We start from the raw sequence: 26,558 nt of genomic DNA, 5'->3' as shown, positions 1-26,558 counted from the left end.
ATCTGACAAAAAACTAATATCCAGAATCTGTAAGAAACCCGAACAAATCAGCAAGAAAAAAACAAATAATCCTATCAAGAAGTGGACTAAGAGCCTGAATAGAAAATTTTCAAGAGAAGATATACAAATGGCCAAGAAATACATGAAAAAATGCTCAAGATTACTAATTATTGGGGAAAATGCAAATCAAAACCACGATGTGATACCTCCTTACTCTGGAAAGAATAGCCATAATTTAAAAATAAAAAAAAAATAGATGTTGGCATGGATGTGGTGAAAAGGAAACACTTTTACACTGCTGGTGAGAGTGTAAACTAGTATGACCACTGTGGAAAACAGTATGGAGATTCCTTAAAGAACTAAAAGTAGAACTACCATTTGATTCAGCAATCCCACTACTGGGTATGTGCCCAGAGGAAAAGAAAAGTCATATTATGAAAAAGACACTTGCACACCCATGTTTATGGCAGCACAATTTGCAATTGCAAAAATACAGAACCAGCCTAAATGTCCACCAACCAATGAGTGGATAAAGAAAATACACACACGCGCACACGCGCGCGCGCACACACACACACACACCATGGAATACTACTCAGCCATAAAAAGGAATGAAGCAATGGCATTCACAGCAACCTGAATGAGGTTGGAGAACATTATTCTAAGTAACTCAGTAATGGAAAATCAAATGTTGTATGTTCTCACTTGTAAGTGGGAACTAAACTATGAGGATGCAAAGGCATAAAAATGATACATTGCACTCAGAGGACTTGGGATGAAGGGTGGGAGGGAGATGAGGGATAAAGACTAGACATACACTGCTTAGGTGATGGGTGCACCAAAATATCAGAAATCACCACTAAAGAACTTAACATTTAACCAGACAGCGACTGTTCCCCCAAAACGATTAAATAATTTTAAAAAGTTAGGAAGGACATGATCTTAGAATAAACAATCATCCCTTAAATTTAAAAAATTAGCTTTAGAAAAAAGTATTACATTTTCTTTATTTTTCTCATTTTGCTACGGATGACTGTGGGCACAATGGTGCTATTTCACACACACATCTTCACCCGGATCATGGTCAAGGCAGCCACAGTTTAACACCTGCTCCTACTCAGTTTTTGGGGGATTTTTCAAGCTTGGTGGAGAAGTTCCAGGCTCCCAGGATCATCTAGATTAGGGATGTCCAATCTTTTGGCTTCCCTGGGCCACAATGGAAAAAAAAAGAATTGTCTTGGGCCACACATAAAATACATTAACAGTAACAGATAGCTGATGAGCTTAAAAAAATGCAAAAATATCTCATAGTGTTTTAAGAAAGTTTATACATTTTTTTGTTGTTCTGCATTCTAAGCTGTCCTGGGTCATGGGTTGGACAAGCTTGATATAGGTCAATATTCTCTTCTTTGAATTGGTATTTTCCTTGTGTCTCTTGAGCAATCAGAGGAAGTTGCACTTTGGGCAACCTGGGAAAAGCAGCTCTCTTTGAATACTCCCAATGTGTCAGGCACTATACTTAATGATTAACTATAATTTAATCCACAAAAAGAAATGATATTTTCATCCCCTTTTTCCAAATGAAGAGACTGTGCTTCAGAGACATTAAGCATATTTTCTGAGCTCACAGTGCCATTTAATGGTAATTCTGGGATTTGAACCCAAGTCTCTCTGAATCCTAAGTCCTCAAACTGGAATTATCTGTTGCCATAGAATGTATTATAACTATTACCCTGGTAGAAGCAAAAAAATGACACTTTGCTTCCAATATGGTGTGAGGGTCCTGTGTGCAGAAACCCCCCAAGATAACAGGTTACTCTGGTTGGTTCTGGTCTTCAAATTATTTGAACTTTAATTATTTCACATAAACTTTGGCTCCGTAGCAAAAGCAGTGTAATCTTGGATTCTTGCTATGCTGGTGTCTGTGGCTGTGTCTTGATCCTGCTGAATATGGCAGTTGCATGAGAAAGCTGTTTTTCCACTGCGAGCAGACAAACGTAAACTTGGTATCCTTGATAATTTTTCCATTTATTCCCTTAAAGACGTGTATTTTGCATTTGTTCTGAAGTCTGACTCCCTTGCATTTATTGCAAGTAAACTTTTTTCTCTCTCAGTATTTCTCAGTTTTTCAGGTTTTCTTCAACCTGTTCCTCTACCCCTACCTGATGCTACACTTCCTTCACTCCCAACTCCTTCCCCAGGTACGCAGTCTCTTTCCTTTCCTCCAGTCAGGCCAGCGTACCCTGGGGTCTTGGTCATTACCATCATTGTCATCCTCCTCCTATTTCTTCCCATCATCATCGTGAATTTTAAAGCATTAATTTACAGTATGTCTAGAATTTTGCTAAATCCTTTACACCTATTGCTTCTTTTAATCTTTATTATTTTTAGAAGTCACGTGGCATCCTCACAATCATGTTCATTTTTTAAAAGAGAAACTATGATTTAGACAGATTATGCCACGTACCTAAATTCATACGGCTGAAAAATGGTGAAGCTGGGTGTGGAAGCCAGGCCTGTTCAAAATCCATGCTGTTAACTCCTTTATATTGCCTTTCTTCTTTAACACTTCCCACAATTTCTCAGACTACCCATACATCATGATCTAAAGAAGGTCATTCTCACTTTCCAGGGCCATAGAGAATTCTTCTCCTTTCAACTTTTAATCAGTATCACGGCATTAGGCATTATTCTTTTTATATCATTTGCTACTATGTTACAAGTGCTCTGCTTCCTCAGCTAAAACCTAAAGGAACTGGGATACAGACATGCAAGAAATAAGTAGAAAACAATATAAGCCAATGAACAGCATCTCAGTTTTATAGCCAGATAATATACTGACAGGTGGAAATTCCCAGCAAGTTACCCAGGGTGGGCTTAAAGCTTTAAGAACATCCAGAAAGATGCATTCAGGAAGCTGATGGGCATCAGGGATTTGGCAATACTACCACAGTTGTCCTACTGTTTCTCCTGTCTTTCCGCAAATGCCTACTAAGAACACACACTATGTTGGACACTGGGAGAGGTACTGGGTGCATGCGCGTCCGTGTGAAGAGACCACCAAACAGGCTTTGTGTGAGCAATAAAGCTTTGTAATCACCTGGGTGCAGGTGGGCTGAGTCCGAAAAGAGAGTCAGCGAAGGGAGATAAGGGTGGGGCCGTTTTATAGGATTTGGGTAGGTAAAGGAAAATTACAGTCAAAGGGGGGTTGTTCTCTGGCAGGCAGGAGTGGGGGTTACAAGGTGCTCAGTGGGGGAGCTTTTTGAGCCAGGATGAGCCAGGAAAAGGAATTTCACAAGGTACTGTCATCGCTTAAAGCAAGGACTGGCCGTTTTCACTTCTTTTGTGGTGGAATGTCATCAGTTAAGGCGGGGCAGGGCCTTTTCACTTCTTTTGTGATTATTCAGTTACTTCAGGGCATCTGGGTGTATACGTACAAGTCACAGGGGATGTGATGGCTTGGCTTGGGCTCAAAGGCCTGACACTGGGGATGCAGGACACAGGGGTAAATGAAACAGTGTGAAGAGTGAGCTCTGAAAACAGGAGCCTCAGTCCGGACTTGGCAAGTAAGGGGTCTTCCCCATGTCACGGAGACACAAGTGCACACAAGGCCACCCTGACCATTTCCTGTTACATCTGCTTCCTTCTCAGTGCCCCATGTGTGCCATTTGCTGCATACTGAAAGACAGAGTCTCAATAGATGAGTTGGAGCCATATAGGGGTATTTGTTTAACAGAGGAGGGTAGGTGATTTTTTAAATCATTGGCAAATTCCATTGTCTTTATAAATTTAATTATTTTCTAGAGACCCAGCTCTCTTCCTTCTCCCCTGAAAGGTTTCAAAGACAGCTCTGTTGCCAATCCTCTCTTCTGACTGTGTTTATTATAAAAATTGACAGGAGAATGAAGTGCATGTTACATAAGGAACAGCACAGAGTACCTGGAATTGGGACGGGGCCCACATTTCACAATTGCGGTACATTCTACAAGGCCCACACAATTGCTCTATTAAATTAAATGACTGCAGTCTCCATCTGCACTGGTAATCTCCACGTAGGCTGGGTGCCTTTACAGCCAATAGCCTGCAGGTGTGCAAATAAGCACTCACAGTCCATACCAGATGTCAAGGCCTAATTAAAATATAGAAAGAAAGTGCTCTTCCCTAGGTATTGAGCAGGCAGCACTGTGGTGCTTCTTGGGACAGGAAGTGGCAAAGGCAGAAAATTTAATTCTAGTTGTAGAAGCAAATGTCTGGAAGAAATCCACCTCCTGAGAATCACTTAGCGGTAAAAGGAAAGTCAAAAGGAAACCATCTCATTCGCTTGTTCAACATCATTTTCAGTCGGTTGCCACAGTACAATTAGAACCATTGTCATAGCACAATCAGACCAAAAGCAGAGACTTCAAGTTAAGGATCCCAGATTGATTTATTCAGATCCTGAATTCAGAAAAAAATCAGACCTGCCCTGATGATAAACAAAGGGTACAGTTCAAAATATTGCCTGAAGGGAATTCCATGTCACCTTGATTCTAAAGGCTTAAGGGAACAGCTGAAGAGCTATTGATCAACTAAATAACATTCAAAGAGAAGTGACAGGAGGTAACTTTCTTTTAAAGCCCACGGGAGTGTTTGGGATAATAAAAGTTTATAATCACTTAAGAATCTACCAAATCCTTCCCCGCTTCCTCCTAATGCATTCTGTTTCTGTCTCTTTCTGTGTCTCTGTCTCTTTTTTTCTGCCTCCATATCTCTCTGTCCCTCTCTGTCCTCTCTTTTCTCTGCCTTTCTTGCTTTCTTTGGCTCTGTTTCTGTCTCTCTGGAGACCCACTGGCTAGTTGACCTTCCTCTGCAATTCTGTCTTTCCTTCTCTACTCTTCCCCACCCCACCTCCTCATCTGCCTCCTTCTCATTTCTTCCATTTATTTTGTAATGTTATGAAAAGCACGGGCCTTGGAATTGCAAATATCTGAGCGTGAGTTCTGGCCCTGGTATATTTTCATTTCGTTTTAGCTGAACACATTTTTTTTTTTTTTTCGTTTTCCTTAGGCTTAATTTAAAAACCAGATGAGTTGAATTCCATGGCACTCTGAAAAAACAAAATTAAGTTATTTGAAATATGGGTAGCTCCCAATTTATTTCTTCAGGAACCCTAAGGAACACTCTTTTTCATTTAAAAGTGGCTTTTCACATTTCCCAATGCATGGTATTTTTATCTGTGGTAGTACACATGGTAATTTTGGTTAGTGTACTTTTATTTTAATAGCAAAGCATTTATTTTAACACGATCTTAGAAAAAAATGAAATAAGCATATCAAAACCATGTTTTCATGGATGTAAAATAGTTGCTCTAAACAGTATTAAGTAAACTGATGAATAGATGGTATGCAGTTCTGGCAAAAATAATGAAGGTGTTACTTGAATGATGGCGTAACAGTTTTAGAGTATTTCTATAGCGTAGGTATTTACATACTCACTCACCATATATCGGGTGGACACCATACACTAGGTCCACACATTATTTTTTATCCTTTTTCTCCCCACCCTCAAAAGAGACTGAGGCTCTGAGTAGTGAATATATTCGCTGAAGGAGATAGAACTGGGATTGAGTCAAGGCTTTGACCTCAGTTATAAAGTCACACACCTTTGATTCTATTGCAATACCCTCAGAAGTATGTACAGTGCCTGTAGGTGGTGAGTTTGCAAGAAATGACGGATGTTCGTTGGCATAATCATTTATGTAAAATGGATCTTTAAACTCTCGTATCAGTCTTACCAGGTAAACATCTCTTTCTTTTATGGGTGATAAGATAGGCATAAAAAGGTTAAGTGGCTTACACCTTATACTGAGGAGTATTTGGGATTATTCCTAAATACTGTCTAATAGTACAACATCATTAGCATCTTTAACTTCCATTTCTTCTAAGTGCTGGCTGAAGAGACTTGGGTGTCCCACATATAGGGTATGATTATAAAATAATGAGAACAATCTTTAAAGAATTATTTTATGAGCTGTTCATAAAAGGTAGATTTCTCATAATTTTATTGTCTCGTTTTTATAAAAGATACATGTCTTTTAAAAATTTTTAATCATGTATATTTAAGAAACTCAACATGATGCTTTGATGTACATAGGTATAGTGAGATGCTTACTACAGTCAAGGTAATTAACATATTCATCATCTCACATAGTCTCTCCCCACTTTTTGTGGTAAGAATACCTAAATCTACTCTCTTAGCAAATTTCTAGTATAGAATACAATACTATTAACTATAGCTCTCGTGTTGTACCTTAGCTGTCTGTCCCATCTTGCTTTGATCCAAGCGAGAGTTGGTAAGAAAAATGTATCTGTGGTAGGAAGGATTCTAAGATGGTTCCGAAGATTCCTGGCTCCTGTTTTACACGTACTCTCTCCCACTCATTCAGTTCCATACTGTTGTAGGTACTGCTGGGAAGGGGTTTGGCAGACGTACTTAAGGTCCCAAAGCAGTTTACCTTAAGACAGAGGTTAACCTGGATAAGGCTGACTAATCAGGGAAGCCCCTCCAAGGGCTCTTCCTGCAAGAGAGATTTGAAGTGTGACAGGTGAACACTTAAGTCTCTTCTATAACTTGGCTATTATGAGTAGCACTGCAGTGAACATGGGAGCAGAGATTTCTCTTCAACATACTGATTTCAAATCTTTTGGGTAAATACCCAGAAGTGAAATTGCTGGATCATACGGTAATTGTTTTTAGTTTTTGAGGAACCTCCATACAGTTTTCCATAGTCACCACTAATTGACATTTCTAATAATAGTGTATGTACAAGGTTTCCCTTTTCTCCACAAGCTCTTAATACTACCCTCAGATGATGCCTGCAAAGTGTATCATCCCTTATGGGTTTGTGTGCCAGACTGACTTTTCTGATCTGCTCTTTTCCTCCTGGACACTGTGCCTGTCATCCAGGAAGCCAATGGGAGGTGGTGTCTGTGGGATGTGACTGTGATGCCTGGACTATGGTCTTGTGTCCTCTAACAGCAATTCCCAACCTTTTGGCATCAGGTACCAGTTCGGTGAAAGACAATTTTTCCAGGGATGTGGGGGGCATGAAGATGGTTTCGGGATGAAACTGTTCCACCTCAGATCATCAGGCATTAGATTCTTGTAAGGAGCGAGCAACCTAGATCCTTGGCATGCACAGTTCACAATAGGGTTCGTGCTCCTATGAGAATCTAATGCCACCAGTGATCTGACAGGGGGTGGAGCTCAGGTGGTAATGCTCACCTGCTGCTCACCTCTTACTATGACGCTCAGTTCCTAACAGGCCATGGACCAGTACTGTTAGGAACTTGTATGTCATTTGCTTTGTATGTCCACCTCCTGGGGTTACAATGGAAACGCTTCTAATGAACCACAGCAGAAGAAAGAGGGTATTGCAATAGAATCGAAGGTGTGTGACTTTATAACTGAGGCCAAAGCCTTGACTCAATCCCAGTTCTATCTCCTTCAGCGAATGTATTCACCACTCAGAGCCTCAGTCACTTTTGAGGGTGGGGAGAAAAAGGATAGAAAATAATGTGTGGACCTAGTATATGGTGTCCACCCAATATGTGGTGAGTATGGTGGACATACAAAGTAAATGACTGTTAGGGGTTGGGGAACCCCTGTCTTAAAAAGCCAGTCTTCCCTGGGGCAAGCCAGCGATGCTTAACTCAGACAGATTCCCAGATATCTCTGGGTTTGAAATTCTAACTGATACCCACAGTGTAAGTTTTAGGGAGAAATCTGTTGGTAGCTCTAAATAGCTGCTGACACACGGTAAAACCAGAACTGTATGGACCACACTTGAGACAATCAACTATGAAAATGATTCTGGGCCGGGCGCGGTGGCTCAAGCCTGTAATCCTGGCACTTTGGGAGGCCGAGACGGGCGGATCACGAGGTCGGGAGATCGAGACCATCCTGGCTAACACCGTGAAACCCTGTCTCTACTAAAAAATACAAAAAAAAAAAAAAAAAAAAAACAACTAGCCGGGCAAGGTGGCGGGTGCCTGTAGTCCCAGCTACTCAGGAGGCTGAGGCAGGAGAATGGCATAAACCCGGGAGGCGGAGCTTGCAGTGAGCTGAGATCCAGCCACTGCACTCCAGCCTGGGCGACAGAGCGAGACTCCGTCTCAAAAAAAAAAAAAAAAAAAAATGAAAATGATTCTGCTTTTTAGAATTTTGTTGCGCTGACTCAGTAAGAAGGCCATTCCACGGAAATCAGGAGCACCAAGGGTGTGTTTGTTATTTGTTAATGAGCTCTGTGATTCTGTGACCTTCGGGTTATTCAGCCTCTCCAGGGCATGTGTTAGTGGGTCCTTGAGATTGTTCTAAGGACTGATGCTAATCTGGTTGCTAAGAATCACCTGAGGAGTTTTGAAAAGTAAAGAAGCCTGGTCTCGTTCCTCAGACATGTTGAAAAACAGTTGCAGCCTCAGCTAATGGAAGCAAATAGCTTTGTTTTAGACAGGCTTTGTAATGGCTTATCAAAGGAATAGGGAGGTGCATGAAGCTGAGAGCCTGAAAACGGGCTAGGAAGTCTGGGTCCCAGCCATATGCATATTTTAAAGGCACCTTGTGTGATGGTGATGTTCAGTCAGAATTGGAATTGTTTTGGTGAGGTGGTTTCTGGGGGTAATTTCCAGCTCTGTTGGAATGATACTGATACTACTACTAAGATTGCCCATTTACTCAGCTAAATAATTTATGTGCTATTTGTTAGGTACATTAGCAGCTCCAGAGCGGCTAATAGCTGAAGAATTATAGATTTGGAGCAGTTAGTATTTTTTCCAACATCACACAGCAAGCCAGTGGCAGATCTAGGCCTTAAACTCCATTCCACCTGACTCTTAATCACTCTGCTACCATTTATTCTTCAGCAGTGTAGGAGCAAGTTCTGGGTAAAAGAGTTTTACGGTACCAGAAACATCCCCCCTCTGTTCCACCGAGCAGTTACATAATATGTGGATATTCCTATGCCTGGCAGACAGTCTTATTGTGAGCACCCTGACCTCCTAGCTCCTTTGGTCACAGAATCTGTCTAAGTAGAAGGATCATGTTTTCATTAACAACAACAAAAGTTACTTTACAAGAAACTAATATGGTGGCTCTGAAAGCTCGCGGGTCATTTGCCATGGTAAAGACTCAGGGAAGCTTTTGTGGAGTCATCACACTTGTAAATTTTCTTCTCCTCTGTTTATTCATGTACAGACTCCCGATTTAGTGTTTTCCTCTGCAGGTAGGAAAATGCAGCAGTTTTTCCTAAGGGCTCTAATTGAGGATAATGTTTTCTTCTGCTGTGGTTCATTAGAAGCGTTTCCAGTGTAACCCCAGGAGGTGGACATACAAAGTAAATGACATTGGTCTTCAGTTCTGCCCCGTAGGAAGAGCAACTGGAGGTCCCGGCAACTTAATGACAGCTAATGAGGACGGAGTGCTCCCCAGGTTGTCCTGGCTGTGCAAAGCAGCCTCTGGGCATTATCACACTTCCCCCGGAGAAGGAGCTGAAGTCTAAGTGTGCCTAAGAACCAGGGATATCCAGGCTTCTGATTCTCTTTCTTTCATCAAATTGCTGCATGACTTTAGGCAAATCCCTCAATCTTTCTGGATAGTCAGAATTTGTACACGGGTAAAATGAGTTAAAAACACCCTCTGTTGGTGACTTGAGGCTTAGGGAGCCATCATATCTGCAAGTTGTTGGCGAAGAATTATGTGCTTTGCCATATTCGGCTCTATTAACTGTGCCCCACTTCCTTGGCACAGTCCAGGACCATTCTTTATATTTTCCCGAGGTGACTTATGTGTTGGGAGGCAGGTGGAAACCTGGTCCATGAAGGACTTATTGCTTTAGATTTCTTAATTTCAGGTTGGGAACAAAAATACAAATCTAGTCTCTATTTTGCTGGGTGTTATGTTTTGCAAGTAACAGAGACACAAACTTAGGCTCCAGCTGTGTCTGGCTTTGTCTCTGTGTGAAGGGCAAGGCCTCTTTGTTTTCTGCAGGGAGCCTCTCTTTTCTGCCTTGCTTTTACTCCCAGTTAACAATCTCACAGTGTATTAGGGTTGCACAGAGCCTCCCTCACTGGAGGGAGTGTAACTGTGAGCCATGAATAAAGCCAGCAAATGGGGAAAAATCATGCTGATAGTATTTTACTTATGCCAGCATCACTGCCTCTGTGGACCCACCAGATGCCTGTGGAGATTCCGATGAATCTTCTGAATCAGGGAGGCAGAACTGAAGTTTGCTTGACTCCCTTGAACACAACTCTGTTCGTGATCTGCAGCAGCTCTGCAGAAGTCACCAGCCGTGGCTGTGTTTACCAGCTAGACCCCTGGGCTTTGCCCTGGCCTCTGTCTCCCCAGGCCATGCCTGTCTGCAAGCAGCCAAGTCAAACTCCATTTCCGGGGGCTGAAGTAGACCTCTATCTGCCACTGGCTAACAAAGCTTGTCCCTTGAGGACAGAGGTCTTTGAAAATGCAACTAAGCAGAGTGCAGGAAGGCAGATTTAGTCAGTCTAAGTCCCACTGCCTGATTTTAATTTGATAGTGCCTGCTTTGTTTTCACAGTCAAAGGTCTCTCCTAGTGTATCTATTTTTTTTCTTTTTTTAAATTATACTTTAAGTTCTAGGGTACATGTGCACAACGTGCAGGTTTGTTACATATGTATACATGTGCCATGTTGGTGTGCTGCACCCATCAACTCGTCAGCACCCATCAACTCGTCATTTACATCAGGTATAACTCCCAATGCCATCCCTCCCCACTCCCCCTTCCCCACAATAGGCCCCGGTGTGTGATGTTCCCCTTCCCGAGTCCAAGTGATCTCATTGTTCAATTCCCACCTATAAGTGAGAACATGCGGTGTTTGGTTTTCTGTTCTCAGCAAACTATCGCAAGTATATCTATTTTTTAACCTCTGAGGATTACTATAGGAACATAGGGCACACAGAAATAAGATGCACCTTATATGTGATTGGATGTGGACTGAAGCACTAACATAACTTTTTGTTCTAGCTTCAATCCCAGTCTCAAGTCAGCTTGACTCCTTTAAACAGTATAGTGAACTATTCTTGTATGTTGCCTGGGTTCAAATCCAAGCTCCACCACTTACTAGCTACATGGGTTCAAGAACTCATTCTGCTTTCTGCAAGCTTTTTTCTTTCTTTTTTCTTTTTGAGATGGAGTCTTGCTCTGTTGCCCAGGCTGGAGTGCAGTGGCGCGATCTTGGCTCCGCCTCCTGGGCTCACGCCGTTCTCCTGCCTTAGCCTCCTGAGTAGCTGGGACTACAGGTGCCTGCCACCATGCTCAGCTAATTTTTTGTAGTTTTAGTAGAGATGGGGTTTCACCGTGTTATTCAGTATGGTCTTGATCTCCTGACCTTGTGATCCGCCTGCCTCAGCCTAAGCTTCAGATTTTTAACCAGTAAAAAGGAGATAATAATTGTAGCTGCCTCACAGGGCTTTTGGAGAGATTAAATGAGCACCCACTAGTATCCTATAAATATTAGCTATTGTGGTTACTGTCAAGAGTATTCAGGGACATTTTAACTAGGTGCCCTGGGGCAGCTTTATGATGGGAATGGATGGCAGGCATGTTAAGGGATATCATGGTATCACACCAGGCTGTAAACTCCATGGGGGCCAGGATTGTGCCTTGCTCACTTATTTCCCTATCCTCAGTGCTTGGAACATAGGAGGGACCCATAAATATTTGAAGAATTAATGAGGCAGATGACCTAAGTTCTAGTCCCAGTTTTGCTACTTTTGGTCTTGGGCAAGTTATTTACCTTCTTGGATTCTGAGTTTGTACATTTATGAAATGAGGAGAAACAATCTTTCAGAAATAGCTATGAAGCTAGTCAGCTGCTACTGTGTGCTTCCTATATGCCAGACACTGGCTAGGTATGTCCCAGGGGCTACATTGTCTGATTTTTCACAGCAGCCCTGGGAGGTAAGTGCAATTACTGCTCTGTTTTGTAGCTGGTGTAACTGATATTTAGAGAGGGCAAGAAATGTATCAGAGTGACAGAGCTCTTGAGTAATGGAGATGAGGTTTCCAACCAGTTAGACTGGTCCCATACTCTGTGGATGCTCTGTGCCTCATACAGACTCTGGAATAAAGCAGGAACTCAAAATGTAGCCTCTGCTACTGCTTTTGTTATTAGTAAGATTTTTTTTTCCTGTGACGCTTGGCCCAAGGGAAACATTCTGTCAGTCTAGTCATCTCTATGCTTATAACAATATGTCCATACTTGAAAAAGCCCAGTCAGAACTCAGAGGCTGAGATTTCTCTGTGTGCTTGACACCCTGGCCAGCATACGGATTTGAAAATTGAAGCAAACACATGTCTTCAGAATGATTTTAGTTGGGCACTTCCTAGTAATTTCCACAGGCAGCCAACCAGGAAGGCAAGAGAAAGAGTAGGTTGACACCTCTGGGGAGCTCTGAGTGATCTGGCAAGATGGGCATAAAACATCGTAAAGGCAGATGCCTGAGCCAGACCCTGCCTCCCTGATACGTGATGGCAAATTATAAAGTTGGGGTAAAGCTTGAGAGGGATAGGATCTTTGAGGTCATCTAATCCCAGTGAGGAAAGGGGACCAGAGTGACAAGGACATTCAGAGCTATGGAAGGGGTGGCGATGAAGGGTCACTAATGAAGGGACTACATGAACAACCCCCAAAGTGGGCACCCATCGTTTGTGCCAGGCCAGCATCCACTCCTCCATTTTTTGGTGACAGTTATCTTGGTTTGGGGAACCACCCACACAAGTTAAATATGTTGACCTGAAGCTGATGCTCTCCTTACTGCACTGTGCTACCACTGCTCAAGGCTGCCCTACCCTCTTATTGATAGATAAATCCTGCTAGCCAGTCCGCACAAGAGTTCCTACACTTGCTTCCCACAGCTGCATTGGGAAATCCAAAGATGGAAGATGGAGCCTGAATTTCTCTAGTCTTCCAGCAAAGTTACATAATACAAGTAGTTTTCTCTCGTGGTAGCATTGTGGGACTTGTTCAGCTGAGATACCAAGTATTGAAGCAATGGGAGAATAATCAGAGAATTACACAGGAGGTGTGCCCAGTTGGCTATATGTTCCTGTTATTAATGTCACTATCCCCAACCTGGCCCCAGCAGTGACAATGTTGTTTTTTATAATCAGCAAAAAGCTACGAAACACCATTAGTGAAAGCCAAGTATTTTTCAAAACAATCCTCTAGAGGATATACTTATTGAAGCATTGTATGTAAAAGGAAAAGATTTAAATCAACCTAAACATTCATCTATAAGGAGCTGGTTACATAAATTTTGGCGCATTTCTACTATACAGTATTATGTGGCCATTACGAAGAATAAGTAATGGTTTTGTATACTAATATAACACAATCTCTAAGAAGTAACAGGTGAATAAAACCACCTACAGAGACTGGTGTATCACTTAGGTTATAAAAAAATAAGGGGCATCCACATGTGTATTTGTATGGATATAGACTCTCACTGGAAGGTACACACATACAAAGTGGTTGCTTTAGGGGAGGAAAGTGGAGAGGCTGTAGACAGGTTCCACAGAAAGCTTTTCAGTAAATATTCATAATGCATTAAACATGCTTTTTACCATGTCCATGTATTATCTATTTAAAGTAAACACATAAGTAATTTTAAAGCCATAATAAATAGTTCTTTATAAAGTATAAAACATCACTTGGAAACAGCATCTGAACTTTCCTCCATCTCTCAATCCCAATGAGGAGGCAGCATTTAAAAGCATTTTATTTTCTCCCACAGTGGAGACCACAGCTCCAAGGCTGGAAGAAAGACTGTTCCAACCCTACAATATCCTTCCTTAAGAGATTTGATGGCACAAAGTGAGAGGAAGAAATTGTCCAAACTCCTACTCATTCAGTATTTCTTCAAAAACTCATAATAGAGCAAAGAAGAGGCTGAAAGTCAGTGTCTCCCCTCTTTTTTAAGTATCTGGGATGCAGAAGCATCCAACTCTATGTCCACAAGCCCACTTGATTGTCAACTGGGAAGTTATGGACCAGAGGATGTCACATCCAGAGAGAATCAGCTCTGGGCAAGACAATCCATTGTGGTGTGAATAACTTCTATTCATAATCACTTTTATCAAAAAAGATTTACTTATTTTAAATTACAAATATGTTATAAATACATATACACATAGTAAGGGCATATTCTGAAAAGTTATTGCTAATAGGGGTGCATTGTCAAAATATTTAGAAGACCACTTTTTGGCTAATTCCAGAGAGGCAAAAGGCACAGTGGCAGTAACACCACTGTTAAAGTCAGGTGGATTTGTGTCTAAATCCCAGATCTGTTCCTTGTTAGCTGTGCTACCCTGAGTGAGTGACTCTGCTTCTCTATGTCTAATTCATCACTTATAAAAATGGGATAATAGTAGTAGGCATCTTAAGAGTGACCATGGTGAAGACAGAATGGAATAAAGCCTGTGTGGCATTGAAGCAAAGGGAGAATGATCAGAGAATTACATAGGAGGTGTGCAGAAGCTGGTTATGTGTTCCTGTTATTAATGTCACTATCCTCAACCTGGTCCTAGCAGTGACTTCATGGTTTTTATATAATCAGAAAAAGGCTGCTAAACAGCACCAGTGAAAGCCAAGTACTTTTCGAAACAATTCTGTAGAGGATATACTTATTCCTGCATTGTATATACAAGGAAAAGATTTAAATCAACCTAAATATTCAGAATGGCTCCCGCTGATTCCTACCCCCTAAGATTTACACCCTTGTGTCTTCCCCTGGCCTTGAGCAGATATAGTGACTTACATCAGTGAACATATTAGGCAAAAGTGATGGGATGTCACTTCTATAATTAGGTTACAAAAGATTGTGATTTTCGTCTTGCTAACCATCTCTCTTACTCTTTTTGTGTATATGCCCTAAAAGAGAGGGCAAGCTGGCAAGGAACTGAGGGAAGTCTCTGGAAAACGGCTGGTGAGGAACTGAGATGCTCTGTGCAACAGCCTTGGAGGAACTGAGTGTGACTAATCATGACGTCAGTAAGCTTGGAAGTGGATCCTTCCCCAGTCAAGCCTTCAGGTGAGCCTGCAGTCTTGGCTAATACCTTGATTGTGTCCTTGTAAGAAACCCCTGAGACAGAGAACTCAGGTAAGTTGCTCAAAGATTCCTGACCCATAGAAACTGTAAAATAATATGCATTATTCTTTTAAGGCATTTAATTTGGGGGATAATTTGATATTCATCAATAGACAAATAAGGTAGCCTGCAAGTACTTAACAATGGATCTGTATAAAAGCTCAGTAAAAGCTGTGGTATGGAATATTACATAGCTGACGTATGGCTATGTCCTTATCTCATACCCATGGCAGACATCACTGATCACAAAATATTTTCTCTTGGTGAATCCAGATGCAGTCTCAGAATATTAACACTAAAGTCCAGGAAGCTATCAACTCTTCAAATAAAACCAATCCTGATCTAGTCAGTACTTATCATCTCTTTAATATATAATGTTCCTTTAATGGGAGACAAATTCTTTCCTTCATGGTGAGAGATAGTACTACAAATTATTAGAACAAATCTTTGAATGTATACAAAATATAAATGACTGACATTTCATTTCAAGAATATATTTTCCTCTAGAGGAGGGCAAGAGAGATTGAGAGTACTGGAAACCTTAAGAGAATGGATGAGATAAGCCCAGAAGTAGACGCTGGGAGCATGGAAGCTCACCTTATCTCTCTTTTTAAACTGTGATTTAGCCTTTTATTAGGGTTGCCATATAAATATATATATTTTTTGGTGATTTCATAGAACATAATTTATTCTTTTTTATACAATAGCATCATTTAATCACAATACTAACAATGTATTTGTTTCAGAAATGCAGGCAGTTGAGATTAACCATATACAAAACTATAAGGTAGTATGTTCAGACTAAAACATCTAGAAAATGGTTTCCAGACTTAAAAATAGTTGTTAAATCTTCTTTGATCATGCTAAAAACTTCACTTCTATCTGTGCATCTCATTGGCGTTATTTCCAGGAACATTTTTTTCCCCTTTACTCCAGTGTACTGTGTAATAACTGGATTCCCAAACTAAACACTCCTGAAACTTTTTCTATTCAACCACAACAATATTTATTTTTAATTTCAATAGATACTTTTAGATTCCAGCAATTGTTTAGAATTTATGATCTACTCAGGACCATAAATTGTGATGGCATCATTAAAGTGACTACAGATTTTACTGCACTACATTCTAGGGAGGCTTTTTCCTTTGATTTCATAGTAAATGTGTCACATGGGTTGTATTTATCCAAATTCAATGCATAAAAGTAATAACATATTTATATCTTAAGGGCTGCCATTTTGAACAAATGAAGGAATGGAGGGGAAGTTGCTATGAAAATGATGAAATTGTCTAAGGAGTAAACTGTTTTGAAATAGGGAACATTTCCTTCAACTCAGTATGAAATGTGTTCTTTGCCCAGTACAATAATAGTGTGGGCTATTTAAATAATGTACTTTTAGTATTTATGTGCTTCATTTTGTTGGTTAAAGCAGAGAGATCTCTTGAAAATAGGAAGAAATCCAGGTGAATGACCACAAGGAATTGCTCTTTAGGTCCATAACATGCATATGAAATACTGGGGATGTTGAGAAAATGTGTATTTGGATTCAGTAGGCTGGTCTGGGTGAGGCCTAGAATTCTGCATTTCTAAGGAGGTAGTAGATGCTGTGGGTGCTGCTGGTCTGCAGATCTCACTTTGAATTGCCAAATAGAAATCTTTTTCCTTGGGGATGTTTGAAAGATTTTTAGGTCAATGTTGCTCTATGTTCAGGAGCCTGTGGCATTGCTGGTTTGTGATGGGTACAGGGTATCTGTTCAGTTAGCGCTTTTGCTGGGCACAGAATTGCAGACAGACATTAAGTGAGTTAGGGAAATTGAAAACCACCCTTGCTACTCTGGGAAGGATGACAAGAATTCAAGAAACTTAGGTAAGATCCTGAATGACATGATAGAAAACATCTTTGGAAACAGAAAAGGCAAATAAATATTGTTTATGGAAAGAGAGAAATATTTCATTTTTCAGTGTGTTTTGGAGCAACTCAAACTGGCACAACATAACAGAACCCATCCATTTTGCAATCTATAGAATTCAGTATAAAGTCACATATCCAAGTTTATTCCTACTTTAATTTTCATAATCGTACAGCAACCTATCTTGTTTAAAAATGGAAGTAAAATATAAAAATAAGTCAGATGCTGGTCATAAAAATAGGTGGACCTTGAGGCTGGGGTTGAGTGGTTTACGTTAAAGATAAACTCTTGACTGACAAGGCTGATCCATTTACTACAACCTGCTCCTTATACAATAATTTCTGAGACAGAATTAATTTTTACCTTAGAACAGTAGAGTAACACCTAAAATTGTATGGTTCTATATTTCAATTGTTGTGGGATGGAAAGTATTAGATACAAAAGAGATACTGGGGGTTGAGTAAGAAGACTGAGAAGATAACAGATTCCCTAGAATGTCAGTCTTTAGGAAGTTTCTTGAAAATCTTTTCCTTTCAGGAAATATTTTCTGTATAATTTATTCACTCTTTCACCCAAAAAATGTTGAAATGCAGTAATGTAAATATATTAAGCACTTGCCACATATTGGTCAGTAACAGCAACAACCACCAGAACTGGCTCCTGCCCACAGGGAGTTTACAGTCTAGACAAGGCACAGATAGACACTGCTGAAGTAAACACTAAAACAAATCTAATGGTTGTCTGCAATAACAGCAGTTTTCTTATTGTTCTGTGACAACTCGGTATAAAAATGTGGCATCAGCAAAGGTCACATTTATTGCACTTTGTCCCCATTTTCTTCTTCCATACACACACACACACACACACACACACACACACACACACACACACACACACACACTATAGGAGCCCAGCCTCACAGGCATATCTGAGCCCCCAGAAAGGATCATGCAGTATCAATATTCTAGTCCTCTGTGGTTCTTCCCTCCTGTCCCTGACCTATCAATGACTCTTCAAGGAGCTTACTAAAGAGACAACAGTATGTGCAGAGAAAGATCTCTGTGCACAAGTATGCTTTCATATAATTAAAAATAGTGATGATATAGCCAAGAATGACAGGTATAGTTTAAAAGAGGATTGAGTGAACAAATTATCGTTAATTCCTGAGATGCAATACTAATCAATGGTAAAAAATGACGTGTATGTACACACACACACAAATTACAAAGGAAATATGTCTATAATATTGAGTTCACAAAGCAGGTTTGAAAATAGCTTGTATAAAAGGATTCCACTATGTAACACTGTATTCATGTGTGTTATGTGTTTATACATAACAGGTATTTCCATTATATAGAGGTATATACACACATATATTGCAAATTACATGTACACATGTAAGTTGTATACCGCTAGGGGGACTTTTTTTTTAATTGAAAGGAAATTTTTTATTTTTATCTTCTTCCATAAGTTATTGGGGTACACTTTGGTTACATAAGTTCTTTAGTGGTGATTTGTAAGATTTTGGTGCACCCATCACCCAAGCAGTGTACACTGCACCATATTTTTAGTCTTTTATCCCTCACCCTCCTTCCACTCTTCACCCCAAGTCCCCAAAGTCCATTGTATGATTCTTACGCCTTTGTGTCCTCATAGCTTAGCTCCCACATATCAGTGAGAACATAGGATGTTTGTTTTCCAATTCCTGAGTTACTTCACTTAGAATAATAGTCTCCAATGTCATCCAGGTCACTGCAAATGCTGTTAATTCATTCCTTTTTATAGCTGAGTAGTATTCCATCATATATATACACACACACATATGTATATACACATATATACACACACTCATATATATATACACACACATATATATATACACATATATACACACACACATATATATATATACACACACACACCCACCCACCCACCACCCACCACAGTTTCTTTATCCAGTCATTGATTGATGGGCATTTGGGTTGGTTCCATGATTTTGCAATTGCGAATTGTGCTGCTATAAACATGTATGTGCAAGTATCTTTTTCATATAATGACTTCTTTTCCTGTGGGTAGATACCCAGTAGTGGGATTGCTGGACCAAATGGTAGTTCTACTTTTAGTTCTTTAAGCAATCTCCACACTATTTTCCATTGTGGTTGTACTAGTTCACATTCCCACCAGCAGTGTAGAAGTGTTCCTTGTTCACTGCATCCAAGCCAACATTTACCGTTTTTTGATTCATTCTTGCAGGAGGACTTCCCTCTATGCATATATACACATCCTGTGTCCCACTTATCAACGTGGCTCATCAGGGAACTGAAATTGAGGAAAATAATAAGAGCTAATCCACCTTGGCCAGGTAGCATATTTGTACGATAGCTGGAAGCTTCAAAGCCCAAGTGGTCTGGATCTTTGAGGCAGATCAATAAAAGACAGATTTTGGGATAGGAAAGTCTTTCTGAAACTCTTGAATTACTTCCTATAAATGACCAAATATAATGCCATACACAGCTCACAGGAGACTCTTAAAAGTGAATGGTGAGATCTTGCGAAATGATCTTCTTTTGGCTGCACAAAGCAATTGCCTATACTTGAATGTTGGTAAGCAATGCTTGAGACAATGAATTTGAGAGTCCTTTTTAATAGAACGGACTCCTGCAGGTAATTTTCAGGCAACAACTCAAATTCTTTAGCTGAAAAACTAATTTTTAGCTTTTGTTTTCCTGTTGATGTGTTTTTCAGGCAGGTGGAGGATTTTTCTTAAGCATTCGGTATCTGCAGAGTTATGCACATCTTTGTGAAGAGCCCAGACAAATTAGAAAGTCAAATTAGCAATGCATATTTAATACTGTTTTGTAGTTGTTGTTGTTTTTAAGTTGGCAGTGATGTTTACTCTTTGAGGGGGAGTTTATAATTATGCAAATTGGAGAAACAGTCTGCATATGGTATAATGATAATGCCTTGGGTTTTATATCTAGAGTCTTTCTTTAATTTTACCCATGACTGGAGGGGAGGTTAGCCAAGTATGGTGCCTGCTTTCTCTGCCATGATGGAGTATATGAGGTCTTGGAACTTGAATAACTTTATAAGCTTTCTTCTTAGAGGAAGTACTGTTAAGATTTTCATAGTATCATCTTATAGTAGACACCATTGATTGCCTTTACAATTCCTACTCATTCTTTATTCTTTCTAATAAGATTTTAATTTTGTTTATATATCCACTTTTCTCCACACAACCATGTAGTTCAGGGAATGTGAGTCCCATTCTTAACACCAAGAAGGGACTAGCAATTAGTCTAAACCAATCATGGTGGTTCCATTTGCTTTGCTAAGGACTGATTTAGGCAAGGGTGTGTAACACATTTCTGGCCAATAAATGTGAGAGGAAGTTTGTTGGAGACTGATGAGACAGTCGGTTGAAGAAGTCATAATCCAAGTCTTGGTAACATTACTGATTTACTCCATTGGCAATCTATGGACCTCTCTTACCTTAGGACTTCTTACGAGGGCCAAAAACTTTTTTTTTTTATTAAGCCAACTTGAATCTGTACTTTCTGTTATTTGCAGCCAATAGCACATCTTAAGTGATATATACTTTGACAGGTCCTATGTTGTCTGGGGAATATATACAAGTTTAAGCCATCTACTTGGCAACTGACATACCAGATCAGTTGATGTTTACTTTACTGGCTTGGAGGAAGAAATAGCGGTGGTGTTTTTTTGTTTTTTTGTTTTTTGTTTTTTAAAATTTAGACTCAGAGGGTAGATGTGCAAGTTTGTTTCATGGGTATATTGAGTGGTGCTGAGGTGTGGGCTTCTAATGACCCCATTGCTCAAGAAGTAAACATAGTACCTGATAGGTAGTTTTTCAAGTCTTGCTCCTCTTTCTCCTTCCCTCATTTTTGAATTCCCAGTGTTGATTGTTCTCATCTTTGTGTCCATGTGTAAGAAATGGTAGTTTCTCATCTTGGCAGTGGAAAGGAGTTCACATCTCCACTAAATGAGACGAATAATAGGAGAAACTACTTACCCTTCACACTGTTGCTTTCATTGAAACGAATGTCACCAGTCGGTTCTGATTCTCTTGTCAAAGGAAGCCTGCATGACACAGGAGAGAAAAGAAATACAAAATATACAATCTCATTTTAGTATCAGCAATAATCCAGTATTTTGCCCTTTTCTCTTTAACTGGATGGCTTTAGCTTCAGACACACTTTACAGAGCAAGTGGAATAGATTCCCAGGGAGTTGTCTCAGTGGAAACATTTTATTCCTACCAGGGTATCAGGTCTGCTACTTTATCTTCCACCATACAGAATGCAAATTATGTTCCCAGAGATCCTCAGCTAAATGCCTAATTGTTCCATGAAATGTGTGCTGGTCCAGCCCCTCAGTGCATTTCATCTTTTTTGTCACATTGACTGGTTTCAGAATGGGCATGGGATTTCAGACCAATGAAAGTTAATTCTGAAACTTGTGTTGAAAATGTAGTAGAAGGTCTCTTTCTACTGTACTTGCAATGATGAAGATGGAGACCTAGAGCTGCTGGAAGCCAACATGGGAAATCAACACTGCAGTTCTGAGCGAGAGATACCTAGCTTTGATGTTATTTGGACCCCCAGATTTAACTATGATTGAACTTTTCGGTTGTGTGAACCAACACATACCCTTCTCTGCTTAGGCTAGTTTTTGTTTTTCTCTTAAGCCATTGGGTTTTCTGTTTTTCTTATTAAAAAAATCCTCACTAATATAGAAAACAGTGCAGGTATGATAATTTTCACTTCATAGAGTATGAATTAGAAGCTCAGAGAGAGGTCAGGGTGGGAAAATTCAAGATTCCTATTCAAGGGCTCCTTCCATTCCATTCTACTGCCTGACTCATTCAGTAATTCATTACAGTAGCATGGAAAGAGTTGACACACTCATTGCTAGCTTTACTGACTTTAAACATTTCCTCTTTGGAGACAATGAAGTTGTCTTCCACAAGGCTACCAAGTGAGATAATCTATATTATTTTAGCAAGGTAAAGATTATTCACATGCATATGCACACACACATACTCTACAAAAGGCCATGGTAGGTACTTTAGATTTGGGCAGAAGATCTCCCTATAGGGTCTGTCCAAGATGCAACTTGGTTCTTGTTGAAACCCTCACTCTCCAGGGGACATCTGAGCTAAGTCAATGGACAGCCTCAGCCTCCTCAGTCTTGTTCTGATTTTGGTCATCTGCATGCCAGCTCTCTGGTGGCCTGTGACTAATCACAAACAAACTCTCCACCCAGCTGACTGAGCTGCCTAGGGCCCAGTTCATTCTCAGTGAGTCACTAAACAGAGGTCACAAAGAGAAAGTCCATAGCCCAAATCCTGCTCCTTGATGGGTTTTGACACAGACACACACACATACACGCACATGCACACACACACGTTATTTGAACTACATTCACACATTGAAAATTTTTACTTAAGAAGGTTAGATTTCAGCTTCACATAAAAAAAATTCCAAAAAGCTGTCAACATTATTTGCATTCCCACACAATGACACAAGCTGAATCTGAGTGGTGTCTACAGGGTTCAGGCAGGGCACATACTTCATTCACCTTATTTCCTCATCTGTCCTCTTTTACTCATTTCTGCCACATACCTGGCTGTGTTTTCAACCCCTGGCCTAACCTTCCTACAACCTGTTATTGTTGGCTAAGCTAACTGAGATGCCACCTTGCCCTCCAGTGGCTGTGTCCGGAAGCAGCCTGGGTCCAGCCAGGTTTCTACCTCAGCCTCCAGTCCCTCCATAAATAAAATGGCACCACTGTGTGACTTTTTAATTTTCTCTTATCCTTGTTAAATCTTCCAAATTCTCTGTAGAAAGTAGGAATTATCTATTTAAGTCAGAAAAATAAGTTAATAAATGCTCTTGTGAAAATAAAACTTCCCTGTATCCTGTGTTGGGGGCAGGAATTTGGGGAGGCTGTATGGTGGAATCAGCTAGGCACTGGAGGAGGTGTCAGAAGATTGGGATACTCTGTGATCTTTTATACATTATTTCTGTCTCTTGACCTCGGTTTCCCTATCAAATAAGGAAGCCAGGTGTGCTAGATCAGAAGTTATAAGCTGGTGGCCCCACAGGCCATATCCAGCTAATAGATGGTATTATTCCCCCTTATTAATTAGATGCCAACAGCTAAAAAGAATGCTTCAATTAACAATCCAGATTACAGACTTCTTGGAACTGTCTAGCAACAATCAACAATGGTCCAGTGATGGTTAGATGGGATAAAGTTTTGCCCCAGTTCTCACCCACTTCCTAGAGGTAATACATTCACTTTCACCACCTGTTTTATTTGTTACATTTCCCCCTGCCATTATAGGCATTTGCTCTTCCTACTCTCCAGTGAGATGACCTCTAGAAACCCTTTAGCCCTCATTGTGTGAGTGGAGGCTGGTGCTCTGAGGGTTAGAGACAGACAGTCTGGAGTAGAGGAAAATGTTCTGAGCAAAAAGCTCACCCTGGGACATTCCAGTAAACCTTAATGAATTGCTCCTCCTCCCTACTTGGCCAAGAGTTGGAACAGCAAGATGCCTAGGCCTTTATGAAGGTCCCACTACATGGTTAAACCTAAAAAGGCAACAGCGGGTTTTGAAAGTAGAAATATTCTTCCGTTGGGGTTGCTAGCTGATTCTCTAAGTAATTTGCAATTCAAGTGTCTCTTTGTTTTGTATGAAAATTTGCTGCTATCTGGAAAGTGGGGAAGAGCTAAATTGCATCCTGCTGGTTTTACTTTGGCTGTATCAAAAAAGAAACTGTTAATCTGGTTCCATAATTAACTTTCCTATTCTAAAAAGGCCCTGGGAGAGAGTCCAGAGGGTGGCTGTCAACTCCCTGCCTCTCTTCTCAATAACTCCTTTCAATAGAATGCCCTGAAAGGAGAATGATTCCAGGTGGGGATTGGTCTTGATTTTCTAATTTTTCTTCTCCTTTATCACCATCCAACCACTATTTAGTGAATAGCTACAGTGGGTAAGGCACTGTGCTGACCAGTTGTGGGCATAAAAATAAATAAATCCCCGTGGAGCTGCCAGAGAACATAAGTAAGTTAACTTTCCATCCATCCATCCATCCACTCATTCATCCAAAATGAATGAGCGGATGAATATAGAAACAGGTTTCTATATTATGCCAGACACTGTGCTAGGCATTGGTATGTAAGACATACAAAGATGGCTTAATCAACATTCAAGAATTCTAAAGTGAAGAGATGAATTCTGACTAGGGCCTCAATAGTTGGCCTCATGGAGAAGATAGCATTTACATTTACTTTAGCCCGTTGATATTTATGTGCATGCATGCATGAGTGCACACACCCTCGTGTACATGCACACATGTACATGTGCATGACATGCTGGCGAGACAGGCTAATTGATTCAAGTAGAGGCATGTAGGCTGGGAATTCAGTTTGACCATCACTGGGAGACCCCTTTAGCAGTAGAAGTGGGTTTGAACTAACATTAAGTGTTAACAAATTTGAGTACAGCCATGCCACGTTTAATAACAGGGATATGTTCTAAGAAATGCATCATTAGGTGATTTTTTTATTGTGTAAACACCATAAAGTGCACTTACACAAACCCAGATGGTAAAGCCTACTCTACACCTAGGCTATATTGTCTAACCTACTGTTACTAGGCTACAAACCTGTAAGGCATGTTACTTTACTAAATACTGTAGGCCATTGTAACAAAACAGTAAGTATTTGTGTATCTAAACATAGAAAAGGTACAATAAAAATATGGTAGTGTAATCTTATGGTACCACTATTGGGTATGTGGTGTGTTGACTGAAATGTCATTTTGTGGCACATGACTGTACTGCTAGGCACTGTGCTAAGCATTTGCATCCATTATCTTAATGAAATTTCATGATGCCAAGCATAATCATTGGCTACAGACTATAGATAGGAAACAGACTTAAGGAAGTTCCCAGGGAACACATTGACAGAATAGATAGTGGAGGTGAGACCTGGGTTCAAGTCTGATTTTAAGCACAAGGTTTAACTTCTAGGCAATATAGCCGAGCAGGGGGTTGGGGATGGGGAACCAAAGTAGGACTTAGGTACCTGTCAACCAATCAAGCAGTCAATCAACAATGTATTCATTTATTCATGCAAATACTGTATATGTTCGCTGAGTACTCTGGAGGTTGGGTGTAAAGAAAACAAAATAGGCAAATCTCTTGTCCTCTTGGAGCTTCCGTCCTAGGGACCTCACACTGAAGTGCTTCCCTCCTCCAAAGTGCACAAAGGAGAAAGTACAATGAGGCCAGAGTTAATCTCCAAGTTGATCCCCCAGAAGACTACTCATTGGCTGACCTTTGCCTGGTTCCATCCAGATAATTTGGATGGTACCCTCTCGCCTTATTTTCTTTAAGGGACATTTGTTTTCTCTTTTCTCTTCTTTCTGAAATTACTGCTTTGGGTATGATACATCTATTTTCCAATCCTATCCTCAATTGCAACTTGAAAAAAATCTGTAAAGAAGTTGCTGTTTGCAACCCACTCAACAAATCTAAGTAATTTTTCAGTGTTGCTTAGGCTATTTTAGGTCTGGCTTTGAGGAAAGTTAGAGAGAAACTCTAGTCTTAACCCTGGTCCCCAGTTCACATCTACCTGAGAAAAGTATTCCCAGAAGTCACCAAATTCTGCCTTAAACCTAGCCCCTGAAACATCTATTAGGTGTCTTTTATGAGTTGGTGCATAACTCCCAAAATAAATGAGGAATCACTCAAAGACACTGCTTTATTCCTGAGAATTAGAACTGGGCAGGAGTTCTGACTGTCAGGGCTATATATAAGCATCAAGGGGAAATTACCCTTTTAATTATTGCACCTGTAAATGAGGAGGACAGTTGAAACAAGATCATAAGTTGACAGAAGGATGAGGTTGCCTAAAGAACCTTGTATTCTCTGGCAGAATAATGGCTCCCTGAAGATACCCATGCCTTAATCCCCAGACCTGGGGAATATGTTCCATCACATGGCAAAGGGAACTTTGCAAGTGCAATTAAGGTTACAGAACTTAAGATTCGGAGATGATGCTGGATCATCCAGGTTGGCCCAGTGTAATCACATGAGTCCTTAAAGGTGAAAGAGGCAGGCAGAAGGGCTGATGCATTACACGATGATGGAAGTAGCAGTAGGAGAGATCTAAAGTGAGAGAGAGACTGGACCCACTGTTGCTGGTTTGAAGATGGAGGAAGGAGGTCATGAGCCAAGGAATCTGCACAGCATCCAAAAGCTGGGAATAGATGTCAGGTGAAAGCAAGCAAGGAAATATAGGACTGCAGTCCTACAACTGCAAGGAACAAAATTCAGCCAACAACCTAAATAAGAAAGAATACAAATTTTCCCCTAGTATCTCTAAAAGAGAGCACAACTTTGCCAATATCTTGATTTTAGTCTAGCGGGACCCATGCTGGACTTTTGACTTACAGAAC

General features: G+C 40.4%; 1 protein-coding gene across 1 annotated transcript in view; it reads right to left on the bottom strand.

Moving 5' to 3' along the window:
- Window positions 1-26,558, bottom strand: part of ATP10B (ATPase phospholipid transporting 10B (putative)) — a 283,570-nt gene that overhangs the window by 209,086 nt on the left and 47,926 nt on the right. The window contains exon 2 of the mRNA XM_030927999.1: window positions 20,926-21,170. The gene's annotated coding sequence lies outside the window, so the exon portion shown is untranslated. The remainder of the gene's footprint in view (window positions 1-20,925; window positions 21,171-26,558) is intronic.

This window comes from Rhinopithecus roxellana, chromosome 3 (assembly GCF_007565055.1).
Source record: "Rhinopithecus roxellana isolate Shanxi Qingling chromosome 3, ASM756505v1, whole genome shotgun sequence".
Classification (NCBI taxonomy): domain Eukaryota; kingdom Metazoa; phylum Chordata; class Mammalia; order Primates; family Cercopithecidae; genus Rhinopithecus; species Rhinopithecus roxellana.
This window is presented reverse-complemented; position numbering and strand designations above follow the sequence as displayed.